The 14,564-nt window shown below is 38.0% G+C and overlaps 1 long non-coding RNA gene across 3 annotated transcripts; it reads right to left on the reverse strand.

Moving 5' to 3' along the window:
* Window positions 1-9,462: 9,462 nt before the first annotated feature.
* LOC121881863 lies at window positions 9,463-14,001 on the reverse strand. 3 transcript variants are annotated; one of them, XR_006091943.1, is made up of 5 exons: window positions 12,377-14,001; window positions 11,817-11,865; window positions 11,450-11,680; window positions 10,636-10,801; window positions 9,463-10,493 (listed from the first exon to the last, which is right to left on the reverse strand). It is a non-coding gene; the product is annotated as an uncharacterized LOC121881863 (long non-coding RNA). The 3 variants fall into 3 exon arrangements; XR_006091942.1 differs by having other exon boundaries at window positions 9,463-10,547; XR_006091941.1 differs by having other exon boundaries at window positions 9,463-10,801.
* Window positions 14,002-14,564: the final 563 nt, after the last annotated feature.

Consider the following 14,564-nt stretch of genomic DNA (forward strand, 5'->3'; position numbering starts at 1 on the left):
GCACAGGCGAGGGACGACCTGTCCTTAATCTCCTAACAGGACATCCTGAGACTGGCTGAATTTGATTTTCAGCTTGTACTGACCCTCCTGCTCGAACCACTTTCATTTAGCTATTCAACATTTTCAGTCATTTTTCTATAAATCATGCAAAGATATTCCAGTAGAGCTTCAGAATATAAATATAGGAGTATTTTTCCATCTCCTTTCCCATTTATCTGTATCTGATAGAAATCATTGCTTGTCAAATCAAAATGTGATTCTTCAAACACTTATAATCCAAAAAAAAAAAATCTCATCTATTACTTCTTAATAACAGAAACACTTATCTGACAATTTAATGTTCAAACTTCATTCTTGATCTTGAAAACAAGCAGCTAACAAAACAAGCTCATCTCAAGATCCATTTAGTAGCTGTTCTGGAGCTTTCAAGCGTTCTTCATCTCCATCCAACAACTCCATCAGCTGAATAATAACTACAAAGAAATAAATGTTATTTTATGGTGAGGCTGCATGTACCCTTCGACCCACTGTGCACCAAATTACATTTTATATATTCATAAGACTTTACTTGACTTTATTGTTCCTTTGTTGCATTTTTAATGACTGCTGCAAGAAGTGTTTTTCTCAGACGCCATACAGTACATAAATACAAACAGAAGAAAAAAACATATAGACACTGAAAGCATATTTGAAGGGGATCCTTTAATAGCCAGTATGAACAAGAGGAATAATTACAACGAGGAAAACCTCTTTCAGTGTTCACATGGGCACCTGATTGTTTTAAAGCCACTGGAAACACAAATACACAATAGCCTTCTAACCATGTAATTTAGGGTCTTATGGACATAACAACAAGCATCTAAAAAGGTATTAGAAATTAATTTCAATCCAAATTCGAAATATTGTCAATTATGTTTTTGCAAATGTAGCACCCGAAAGGATATTTTATTTTATAGCACTTTGTTAATATCATTTATTCACATTTGGTTCAGTATTATCAGTAATATTCAGTTATTTTGATTTAGTATGTATATTTGTACCCGACAGCAGGGGGCAGAGTGAAGCCGTTTGTCGAAAGAGTACTGCTAGCTAAGTAACTGCAGAAGAAGTAGTTTGTCGTTGTGTTTTTTGCGCCCGGTGCTGCATCGACAGCTTGTTGTTTTATGTTTTACCAGCTCTGTCATGTACAATAAAAAGTGAACTTATTCTACACCATACCGTTGTATGTCGAGTGGTGTAATACAAACACATAAACAACATGACGTGCTGCAGTAAGTGTATTGTCTCCAGTTGCGGGCGTTTCTGTGTTATTGGTAGCATTTCTGCATCTCAACCCAGTTCATTTTGCTATATTCTTCATTACTGCGGCTTATTACCCACTGTAAATTTAAACGTACACTAGTTCTGCTCACTTTTAGCTCTCTTTAGCTGTTTAAGGGACTTTCTCGCAAGTCAAACAGTTGTTCACATGCTTTTCAGATCTGCTAGTTACTTTAGCTTAGCAGTTAGCAATGGCTTCTCTCTCTCACTCTCCTGCTCTCTCTTGCTCAGTGTGTCTTATGTTTAGCTATTCCCCTACTTTCTTTAGTGATAATGGTACATGTAATAAATGCAGTTATCATTTATTATATTAGATTACATTAGACTCAATTTAATTGTGCAGAGTACAAGTACACAGCCAACAAAATGCAACTTAGTAGTACACTATTATTCACAAGTCCAGTATAGTATTTTACTAGACTAAAGTTAGCAAGAACTAGATTATCTTTGTTAGGAGTATAGTGCATATGTACAGAATGTGTAGATGGCATATTTATAGGATTAAGCATGTTTTTATGTGCAAAGTATACATAGATAAGTGACAGTTTTCCAGTGTGCAGAATATAGAAAGTAAAGAAAGAATATGCACAGGTGTGATCTCAGAGTTGCACAGTCAAACTAAGTCTAAAATAGAGAGAATTTTAAGTTAGTTGAGAGTTTCAACAGGTGTGGCCAGGCTTGGTTGAAAGCCCACTCACCACATCAAGAAGCAGGCCATGTGTGGGGGAAAAAGGGAGGGTCAGCGTCCAGCCATAAGGGAGGGTGTGTTTGGGGCACTTAATCAGTGTCCAGCCACAAGGGAGGGTGAGGATGTGTGTGTGTGTGTGTGTGTGTGTGTGTGTGTGTGTGAGGCACTTAATCAGCGTCCGGACACAAGGGAGTGTGAGGGTTTGTACATGCAGAGTTGACTTTCAGGCTCTGCTGATCCCAACAGGCTGTGAGCAAAACCTCCATGTCCCCCGTGTTTTCAAACTCAGTGGTCATGCTGGTCCTCTTCATCCATACTCAGGAAGGTTGACTCTTTCACCTCCCCTGTGAACACCCCTGGGTTGCTGCAGACCCACTGCACAGCCAGGTGGAGGTCCTTTATGATTTTGGGCTCCTCCTTCGACAAAGAAAGATACTTGAGATTGGGATTAATTTATAACATCAGCTGTTGGTACACCAGGATACCAGTGAAACAGCAAGAAATAGGGAGTATGCTAGTGACACCAACTTGGCATTGACATGCTCTCCTGTTATTCGCCATATCTAGAGCAACAGCCATCTTAACCAACAAATCACAACCCCATCACACTCAACCCTGTTACTTGTTTGATCATAACAGGGTTGTGAGATTGTGACAGTAGTGTTTTTAACACTTTGGTTGTGAAGTTATCCAATTATTTAAATGAAATATTATATTTGATTGACATTCTTATACCACATGCATGTGTTGAATGTACTAATGTCCATGTTAAAGCTGTGTGTATGCAGTACCAGTGTGTGTGTGTGTGTGTGTGTGCGCGTTAGTGAAGCGTATCTTGTTATCCTGTTACAAATACAGTCATAATAAGCTTATTAGAATTACATGACTGAAAGGGTTCTCTATTCTTGTCAAAGTTTGCAGATCTCAGTCTTAAATAAATTGCTCTGAAAGAATGTTTGATTTAATGATCAATTTAAACATATACAGACATCTATGAGTCCATGATGGCACGAAAAACACCAGCAGAGGCAGTATTGTGCACACCTAAATGCCGATCCTGAAAGAAGGGAGAAATCCCTGCAGAGTGAATGCCAGAGATGGAGGGAAAAAAAGGAATCAATGACTTAAGTGAAAGAGAATAGTGGCAGAGGTATAAAAAGTGGAGAGCAGCTTACAAAACAAGCAAGGAAAGGAGAAAAGCACTGGAGAACTTAACCACTTCTTCACAATGTCCAGATCATGTATCCATGGCCAGGATTTTCAAGGTTAGAGCAATAAGCAGTTAAAAGTGTTAGAAAATGACTAGGTTGAGTGTAGAAAACTAGTAGAAAACAAGTACTATTAGTTGTTGAGGTTGCATGTGATACTTTTACTGGTTGATCCATTTTCCCGTGTTTTTTTCTGTTTTTACATCATATCTGTTTCTCATCATTATTTAATAAATTATATATTTTCACTTTAAACTTTGTACTATGTATATATATATATATATATATATATATATATATATTTCATATTATGGTTGAGAAAAATAATAGAAATATAATAATATTAAAAATAATAAAGTGAAAAATAATGATTTATTAAATAATGATGAGAAAATTAATATGTATAGAAAAAAACCACCAAGAAATGATGAAAAAAATCAGGACTGTGGATGGGTTAAAAGGTCTTTGAAAAAGGAATCCAATGGATGGCTGCTGTAACAGCCAAAAAAAAGTCTGGTACTACTCAGGACTGCAGCTGTCACAGAGGTGTTTACTAATTTATTGACTGTGTTTGAAGGCAACATGTGGTGAGGAAGAAAAAAAATAAGAAAGAGACCGGCTGAAGAAGAAGAAAATAAAAACGTCAGGAAAGACTGGACAAAGAAAACAAAAAGAAAAATACAAAAAGTAGCTGCCAACATCTAAAGAAGATTCCGATTCACTGCAGTCAAAGGTGAATGAGCTAATAGCAAAGTGCCCCGTAAACCCCAGAATAAGGAAGACGTTGCTGTTATCACCAATCACTGATTAAAAGTAAAAGACAACTAATTGTAAAAGTGACAACAGGGAGAACAGTCCAAAAATACAGGTTACAGAGATTCCCTGGGTTTTTCAAGGAAGCATTGGCAACATGAGGAGAGTCTTAACTTTGAACGGAAGAAGACCAACAGGTTCACTGATGAATTCAAGACCAGAGTGAAGGCGTTTGATGTAAGAGATGATGTCAGTAGGATCACAACACCGACCAAACAAAAAAAAAAAAATCTTAACAGAAGATTTTTATCATGGAACAGAGATGAAAAGATCTCATATTCTTTGTTTTGACATCTACGTTTTTGGGTCGTTAATCCAATGATGTCAGAACGAGACATGCATTTGTAAGCTGCATGGAAATCTGAGTTTTGTGGCTTGGAAGCTCAATCAACTAAAACTTATTGAGAATGCCAATTTTGATGTGCTGCAACTCATCCAATGAGCTGCATGTACAGAGAGTAGTAGTATATAACATATTAATACTATAACATAACATATGTTAGTATAGTACTGCTTCCCCTGCTGGCCCGCGAGTTCCCGCTTGGCCCATAAACTTTGCATTGTGATTCTCGGCTCAAGGAAAGGTTTATAAATATAAAACCTCCATGGATCAAAAATTCCTAAGAGAAAGAGTCATAATTGATGTTTGCAGTGCAAGGTGTAGTGTCAACAGTTTTGCAGACGTCTCTTTTACCGTGGTGGTCTGTAGGAAAAATGCTTTTTGGGCTACAGGGGGATTTTTCATTGCAATACCGCAAGACCACTGGGGAAAAATTGGCTGAACAGCAGTGCCCTATCCAGATCTTATTATACATCCATGCTTCTGCCGCGAGCTGAAGAGAAACATGTCAGGGGAAGAGGCCTTAATACATATTGACTTTTCAGTCAATATGTTGTAATGTAATATTTCAGCTCCCACATTCAAGCAGTCCACTTTGAGGCTTCATATCAACAGGCAACTCTGCATATGCAGGTGTTTTATGTTGGTGAAAAACCATCTCCCTCTGCAGACATAAAGGCCCTCCAGGGATATGGCAAGACATTTAGTCCACATATCCACAAGTGTCTGTGCTGCACTTTTTGGCCCCTGTATTCAGTACAAACAACGAGGCAACTTCTTCCTTTTCAGCATAGATTTAGACAGAAGAGGACTCCTCAGGGCTGGCTCTTGGAATATTTTCAAGGCTAGTCAAGGCAAAGTAGCACCGGATGGCGTCATGGGAGCCTCAAAAAGAATAGCTGACATGAAGGGTCGTGATATGCCGGATGCACACAAGCTGTTCAAGGCCTTGATGATTATTCGTGCTTTCTATCATCCAGGCTAGACAACTGCAATTCCCTTTTCACCTGCCTCAGCGATTCGTCCCTGTACCATCTACAAATGGTCATGGTCAATGGTTACACCCATCTTATCATTTTTACATTGACTTCCTATCAGGTTCAGGATTCATTTTAAGGTTCTTGTTTTCACATATAGAGCCCTCCATAGTCAGGCACCTGTGTACATCTCTGGCATGCTCCATCCTCTGACCAGGGCTTACTGGTTGTCCCTTGCACTTGACTGAAAACAAAAAAGGTGATTGCGCTTTTGAAGTGGTGGCTCCAACACTGTGGAATGGTCTTCATATTGTCACATCCTGCCAGGACATTCTGTTGTGTTTGGACTCTGTTTTTGTTCTTTTGGGTTTATGTGTTACCCTTATGTTGCCGGGTCATTTGGTTGAGTTTGTTTATGTTATTTGATTTTGGAGGACTTTTTTTCAGTTGGATTGTGTTGTGTGTTCTGAGATTTGGTTTTCTCTGATTCCTTTGTGTGTTCCTTTACTCCTCCTGTGTTAATGTGCTCCTCCTCTCACCTGCTCTGCATTATCCTCGTTAGCCCTGCCCTGCTCCCAGTGTCTCCCCCAGTCTATTAGCTCCCAGTCTGCCCTTGTGTTGTGTCACCTGTTCCTAGTAGTCTGATTATTTTAGTTCTTGTTTCATTTTGAAATGTTTTCTCCTTGTGTTTTGTTACCTTTACTTCCTGTGTTTTCCCGCCTTTGTTGATTGCCTCATGTATTTCACCTGTTTCTTGTTTCAAAAAGATATTATTACAGAATGCTGAGTAGATTGTTCAAAGAATGTCCCACCAAGACTTCTATGGTAGAGATTTTGTCATACTGTTCATACAAAGGCATTAATCTATAATATCTCTGGTTGTATAAGGCCATTCTGGGAAATGCTGTAAATGAACTGCATGGAAAGACTGCATGGGATTTCCAGGATTCGTACACCTTCATTTGTGAGGTTAATAATTTTCTAGATTATCCAAATAACGATAGTCCCATCTGGATATTAATTGACTTTCCAGAAAATTAAGTGTTATATTACAGTGACGAGATTATATCCATATTGCCCACCCCCATATTTAACCATTGTATAATGTGTGACACCTGCATATTGACATAATTTTAAAATATTAGTCAAAGACTCAAAAGATGGACAATACTTTAAAATGGTGAAAAAACAGAATGAAGCATGAGGGGAACAGCAATAATAACAGGAATGAACACATGTCAGAAAAAGAGGTAGACCATAAAACAGGCACTTGGTGTGTGGATTCAGTTTTTTTTTGGTTGTTATAGGACAAAACCCATACAGCAAATTGCTGTCCCCAAACACCACATGAGATGGAATGGACATTTCAGAGAGTATTGTCAGTGATCAGCTAGAGATTACTGGCAGTGACCTGATGGATTAATCTTCTCCCACTGAAGAGAATTTGTGTGTGAAATGGTAATTAGGGGTTTAATTACATAACCAGAGGTGGTTAAAAACTGCATATGATAACTTTGTATGAAAAAAAAGTAGTGTGTGCATGAATAATTAATGAATAGGTTACATTTCTTTATTTCAGACCACTGAAATAAAGATAAATCTGTCCACCAAATGCAGTGTGACTTTAAATTATTCATTCACTTTAAGTTTAAACATTTTTTTTCCACCCATGTGGTTTCAGGAAACTCCAAGGATGGACATTCTGAAGAAAGGGCTGCTATTCGAGACATTTATAAAAATCTTCATTGCCATCAAGTTAGAAGGGTGCGTTATTCCATCGACTCCTAAAGAATATCATGTACATGGAACATCTTGACATTTGTTGACAAGAATTGATGATCATTTCTCATTCATCTATGTATTCAGTTACTTACTTTATAGAGAAATCAGGAAGGCCCTGGTCAAAGACCGAGAGAAACTGTTGAAAATCATTTCAAGGACTTCCTGAAGGAAATGAAGATCCCTGGAAAAGTGGACTGTCATAGATGCTTAAATGAAAATCATACACTAAGGAATAATGGGAGAGACTGGAAAGCAGTGAAATCCTTTGTACACAACAAAATACTAACTATCAAGAGAAATTTGTGCCAACAGTATTAAGGCCAGTAACACTGGGAGGCAGGAGCCTGAGAGCTCACATTATGGAGCATCTATGTTAAGTGCTTGAATACTGGGAGCCTGCATTATGGGGTATCAGTGTCATGTGCCTGAATATTGGGAGCTCACATTATGGAGCATCAGTGCCAAGGGTCACAATATTGGTAATTCATGTAAATGGAGCATCAGTGTGTCATAACATTGGTAGTACATGTAAACACAGAATCACTGTGTCATAACGTTGAAATGATTGTTTTTGATAACTTGATTAATTTCTGTAACTACAACTGTTACTAGAAACACTGATGTGTTTGACCTCCAAAATGTCCCCTGTTGGCTTGGTGGTCCCTTGTTGGTGGGTGTGTAACAACACTGAGGTCCACTGTTGCATAGGTAGGCAAGTGCACACACACACACACACACACACACACACACACACACACATATTCCAAAAGCAAGTGTTATGTTTTATTTTAATGACCTATTCAGTCAGTTTACAATGTTTTAATGTGTGCTATGTTGGTGTTATCATTGTTTTTCCTGCAGTTGGTTTAATAAAACTCAATTTCAATGCATATCTACTGTCTTTCTCATATTGTTACTTAATGAAATACAATGTTTATAGAAAATCTTAAAGTGAATTTGAGAATAAAAACAACTACTTATGTTTTTAAAAAGGTTATGAAAAAGTAATTTAATGGTTTGTTGAACTCTTTTAGTTCAAATTCTGAAGTTGAGCTACATCTTTGAATAAAAAAAAAAAAAAAAAAAAAAGAGGGGGTCGCTGTCACAAAAAGTGCCCATTTCAGGCTTTGGTATAGCAAAAGTGAGATTTTCTGTAAATTTTTATATTTGCAATTGTTGAATTAATGTGAGGGACATCTGACTACTAGGAAAGTGTTGATTTCACTACAAATACATTTTAAAAATCATACTCGGCTTCCAAAGTGTCCATAACAGGGTTGAAGACTAGACTAAAAGTGCCTATATCATGGGCAATAATAATAGATGTGATGCCTGAGGTGTGAAAATATGTGTTTCTAGAAGTTAAAAATGGCCTTAATGTTGTGGGGTGTAATACAGCGAGAAATACATTTTGGTAAATAAATAAATAAATAAAAATCTAACAACGTCAAAGTCCAAATCGTACCAGTTTTGTGAAATAACTGTTTATTTTGTTACTCATAAAGCCACAACTCCCAAAATTCTCTCCAGCTCTATCACAACCAGCGCTGCCTGATATATTATTGATTGCTGTTTCATTAGTTGGTTATTTGCCTAATGATAACACCCACACTCACCCACAGTCTTACATACCACTATATCACTGTTTGTTTTCACAAAGTCAACAACAGGACAGGGTTGCTGTCTTTGTATTTTTTTTATTTTTTTAAAAAGGATGCAGCAACAGAGCGTGAAGCAGGCTGTCTGGGAAAATAAATCCTCTTATTTTCCATTATCCTCACCGACCTGGGTACCTCTCACACACACACACACACACACACACACACAAACACACAATGCACCACACCATCCACACCCATTTCACAGGGCTCCCATTAAGGGGCTCGAATTGTAATGAGACATCCATGAATAAAATAGCATTTCATTGGTAAAGGAACTCACACAGATTCAGTTGAACATGTATTTAAGAAGTTTGAGCTGTGCAACCCGGTGTCACAGCAGTTCGTGAAATAGTCACAAAATCTAATCTATAGATTCGTGTACATGGACACAAATTTTCCATTTTTTTCGTGACACTCAGCATGACTTTCAAAGTAATGCATTTGAATCCGAAGTATCTTTCGTACCTGCACTATGTTTTTCTTTCTGTCATTTGGGACTTGGGAGCATAGAGCTGTATTGTTTTTTTCCCCTAGCAATAGTTTGTTGTTTTTCACAACAGTAAAAGTGAAAATACACCAAATGCAGATTTGTCAAACAAGTCATAAGGCTGTAAGCACGATGTATAATCATAAAATATAAAAAAAATGTTTCTGAAAAACATCTGAAACTGGGTTGGATTAAGTACATTTTTATTTAGGCCTGGTACGTGGGGCTGAACAGATGAACCCAAGGATCAGCTGGCTGGAGGTTTGAGCTGAGGGCTGACAGGTGTACAGAGCTGAGGGATCCAGGACGGGGGGGGGGGGGCGCGAACAGGCAAGCAGAACAGACAAACTATGCACATGGAGACACAGAGCTACCGGCAGGTCAGGCATCAAAGCAAGCTAGGAAAACATGGCTAGAAAATATGCCAACAGCACAAGCCGAGACTAGGAATGATCTGGCGGGGACTGGCAGACTGAGCAGGGTATTTGTAGCAGGTAGTGATGACTGGATGCATGGCAGCTGTGCAGGTCTGGAATGAGTAGCAGGTGTGGAGGGAGAGAGAGACAGAGAACAGACACGCCTGAACACACACAGAGACAGACCGGGAGGCAGAGGGAAAAAGAGGACACAAGGGCTACGCTGGGATTGTGACAAGGCCTACTTGAGGTTAAACTCCATGTATCAACCTAATTGGACGTTTTCACCTTATCTCGACTAGCAAAAGATGAGATATGACCTCAATTATGACATTTTATTTCTGTGCATTAATTTAGAAAGAATCCTTTGGCTGCTGGGTATGGGTCCACTCGCCACTGAAAACAGAGGGGAATTTTCTTCTTTTACTGGTACTTGTTGAGTCCTTCCAGTAAACTTAAACCTTTTAACATGTGTCAAGCACATATCATTACCAAACATGTCTTTTATAAGTATAAGTGTTTAATTTTTCATCATTCATTTCAAGGAACACCACCATTTTGAAAAAGTGAACAAAGTACTGAGAATGATTGTAACCAGTTGTAACAAAACAAAAACAATAAAAAACAAACAAACAAAAAAACATTAACAAAGTTTAACCAAATTAATAAGTACAGATTCTGGGACGTTTTAACTGTAGCAATAGTGAAAGAATAGTACTGGTGGTGGGATAGCCCGCAGGTATGGACGGTTGTATCACATTTGTAAAATCTTCTGTGTTTGTTCTCCAGTTGAGGGCAGCCCTACAAGGACGTGAAGAGTTGATGACTGAATTTAAGTCTTCGGGTGAACCATCCCTTTAAGATTTAGAAACTGATCAAATCTTTTGCGTACCCAACACTAGTTGTGAACTGTGACTTTAAAAATACAGTGCATGCGTCTCACCTTCGCAAAGGTACTCATAAAATGAGCCAATCTTCTGAAGGTGGTCCTAGGCGTAGGCGGTAAGTGTGCAGCAAGGGGTTAATATTTCACATTTGGTTTTTTCGTTTCTGGTCTCCTTGCCAAGAAGCAGCACTGGCTTTTAGCCAATGACATGGATTTTCTCAAGCTGCAATGGCAACATAATTGCATAGATGGGAATGTGTAACCACTGTGCAAATGGACAGTTAACACTAACAATCTGTAGGTTTATTCAAAATAAAGGCAGAACCTTTGTGATTGTGTCACTGAATGGGCGAATGCTGCTGCACATAGATATACAGTAGACAATGTGCATACATTGTAAAGAGCTTTGAGTATGAGTGTCGTAGTATGAATGCATTCCATTTGTTATTTCCTATCTACTTGATAAGAACTTTTGATTATTATATTGCACCTGTGATTCTGTCATAATGTAGGCCTGTATTAGTTATGAACTTCTGATGAATTCCTGAGTATCAGTTAGATTTGCTGTGTGTTCCAATTATGCTGTAATAAATAATTTAGATGAGATTCTTGCAGAATCGTAATTACATCTATCTTCAAAGTTAACAGTTAAATTGTAACATAAATTAGTTCTGATGACACAGCCAGCACGAACAAATAAAATAATTGAAAAAATGATTAATTCAAATTTATCCTGGCCTATTATTTGGCAAAAAGGTCATAAATCCCTTTCCGACCTTGCAGTGGCATGCTCACATAATAACAAATGGTTCCACTGAATTTATTTCCCAGATTATCTGGATAGTTTAATGTCCTGTAAAAATGTACATACCATGACCATGGCTTCATCCCTGATGGATGCAATGCTGTGATTCACCCATTCCTCTTGCTTCTCATCAGACTTTTGAAGCTTCCTCTTAAGGCGCTGCTCCAGAGCCTGCTCCTTTTTACAATGTGAATAGATCTTCTGCACACAAAATAAAATGCCCCGACAAAAGGAACACGTCTTTTTTGTAGACGCCCCCTGGCATTATGACAAACTGACAGACTGATGACAGACAGACTGACAGAAAGACAAAGACAGACAAGTAGTCAGAAAGATGGAGAGAAAGATTGAGAAATAAATAAAGATATAGATAAAGATTAGAGAGATTGATAGAAGTATAGATAGATGGATAGAGGTTGGCTCTTAGAAGTACCTTTGGGTTTTATAAATCAGTTGTTTACAGTTGTTTGGTTTGACATGAGCTGCAGGGAGAACAGAAAAAGTTAATTATGTAGTGTAGGCTAGTTTACATTGAAAGGTTTAAAAAGTTTATTCAAATTGAGGAATTATGATTTCACATTTTGTTATAAAAACTTAAGATAAATTAATAAAAATTCACATCTTTCTTTTTCCTTTAACACTGTTAAAAGGCCGATACATTACTGTATGTGTGAACCAAAATGATATCACAATGTTTAGTGGAGCTCACACAATTACATACACATTTTTGTAGACGTGAAACCCATACTAATGCTCCATGCTACCCTTCAGCTCATAAACTAGTGTTAGCTTATGTTGAACGTTAGCTAGCCAGCCAGCAAGCCTAATTTCACAAGTTTTTTGGGTTTTTTTTTTGCTCTGATAAAGATGAAACAATTGGTCAGGCTTTAAATCACTGCCCTAATGTGTAAACCATGTGAGTAATGGCAAAGAAAGGCGTCACTTATAACATATAAGCAAAACATGTAGAAGACTATTAGCTACACAACTTACCTAGACAGTAGTTTGACCGTTGAAACCCTGTGGAAGCTAGATTCTTCTTCTTCTTTAGTGTTTACCAACTTAGAGGCGCATTAACTGGACTGGAGTGTGGAACAAGAGATTATGGAGGAAATCAAAAAATGTATTTTTTTTTTTTGGTTAATCAGTTTCTTTTAAAAATTGAATAACGTCACAATATATCTTGCCTTCTGTTTCCCCCAACAGGCCTGACAATGAAAAGTCATGATGTTTTGCCTTCCTTAGTGCCTGAAGGTGATTTTCTACAATGAAGTAGTACATGTTTGACTGTTTCTGGTTGGCTACAGTGTGTTCATTTTCCATTTGGGTGCTTCCCTATTTTATATAATGTATGATTGAGACCTGTGTGTTCTATTTTCAGACGAGCTCATTTCCCTCCACACCGACATGAGCAGGAAACCAAAGGAAGTGTGTAGATATAATATACAGGATGGAAATAAGGGGTATAAGGAATATTTAAATTATAATATCTGTTCTACATGACAATCTGCCAGATCTTATGCCGGTTAGTGCTGAAAAGCTGTCAGATACAATAACGGTGTTATTTATCTCCTTCTTCTCTATCCACTGCAGGGCCAATAATATTGCCAATAGCTCTGTGGTATATACTGACAAATGGTCTGATACCCTTTTCATAATATGACTCACTCACTGGGATATATACTGCTGCACCTGCACACCCTGTATCAGGATCTTTGGAGCCGTCTGTGAATATAAACACTGAGTCTGAAAAATGCTGATCAAAATAGTTCTGGACTATGAGCGATACTGGAAGTCGCTCTGACTTGTCCTTCAATTCCTGCCGTATGTTGAGGTCTATACTGGGCAAGAGGAGTAAGTTTTCTGCCTTTACATCACCAATCCACCCCAAACTTATGAAATTCGTCTCACTATGTTAACAGCAGTCTGTTAAAACACTCTAGACAGGATGTGTATCACTTTGCCCCTGGAGATAAACCCAGTATGTCAACATTAACTTCACTCTTCTGACCCTTAAAGGCATTTCTCCCATTTCCACCTGCATCGCTGATACTAGAGTTGTTTTGAATTATCCACTACAGATTCTCAGAGGCTTGAGTTTGTAATACATCTAACTTCTTGAGGTTTGATTCTGCTGCTGCTAAGTAAGCTACACACCCATAGTCAAGCATAGATCTCATGAGTGCCCTAGTATATATATTTTGTAGAGATCCTACTTGCTCCTCACTCCTGCCCTGATAAACAGTGAAGTATATTGATGACCTTTTTATATTTGATCTTAACTTCATCTAAATAAACATTCCATGCAAGCTTTTTGGCAAACCAAACCCCAAGAAATCTAATAGTAATCTAATCTTTTACTTGCTCAAGAGGTTGTTCATAGAATTTTAAGGAGACGGGTGCAATTTGATGCCGTCTTGAGAAACAAATTACTTTTGCTTTTTGCTACAGATAGTTTGAATCCCCATTTACTTGTCCATTTTTCCACTTCAACTATTGCAGCTTGCATTTTCTTATTAAATACACACATAAGATACACTGTGGTCCTTATCCACAGAGCTCCATCATCAGTGTACAAAGATTTTCCTCCGCTTTGTTCAACCTGAGAGATAGATTGATCGATAGATATCATCGATTGAATAACAACGGACTACATACGCTACCTTGTGGAGGTTCATTCTCCACCGTATATACACTTAAGCTTTCTGCACCTACTTTTGTATACACTACTTGTATTTTCCTGTCAAATAAAAAGTCCATAAACCAATTATATGCTCTACCGCCAATTCCTAATGACTTCGACTTAATAAGTAGCCCTTCTTTCCAGACCATCTCATATGACTTTTCCACATCAAAGAAGACAGCTATCACTACTTTCTTGTTGGTCTATTGTTTCCTGATGTCCGATTCTAAGCACAATACAAAATCCATTGTATTCTGACCCCTAAGGACCCCACCTTGATGGGGAAATTTCTTGGAAATATGTTAAACTCTCTGTGACCATTCGTTCCATGATTTTACATAAATGGGAGGTGAAGGCAACAGGTATGTAGCTAGAAGTGTCTGCGGGGTCTTTTCCTGGTTTTAGAACGGGCACTATTACTGCTTGTTTCCACACTGAAGGAAGTTGGCCAGTATCCCAAACTCTGTTAATCTCTTGGAAAGCAGCCCAATTAGCATT

Source organism: Thunnus maccoyii, chromosome 17 (genome assembly GCF_910596095.1).
Source record: "Thunnus maccoyii chromosome 17, fThuMac1.1, whole genome shotgun sequence".
Classification (NCBI taxonomy): Eukaryota; Metazoa; Chordata; class Actinopteri; order Scombriformes; family Scombridae; genus Thunnus; species Thunnus maccoyii.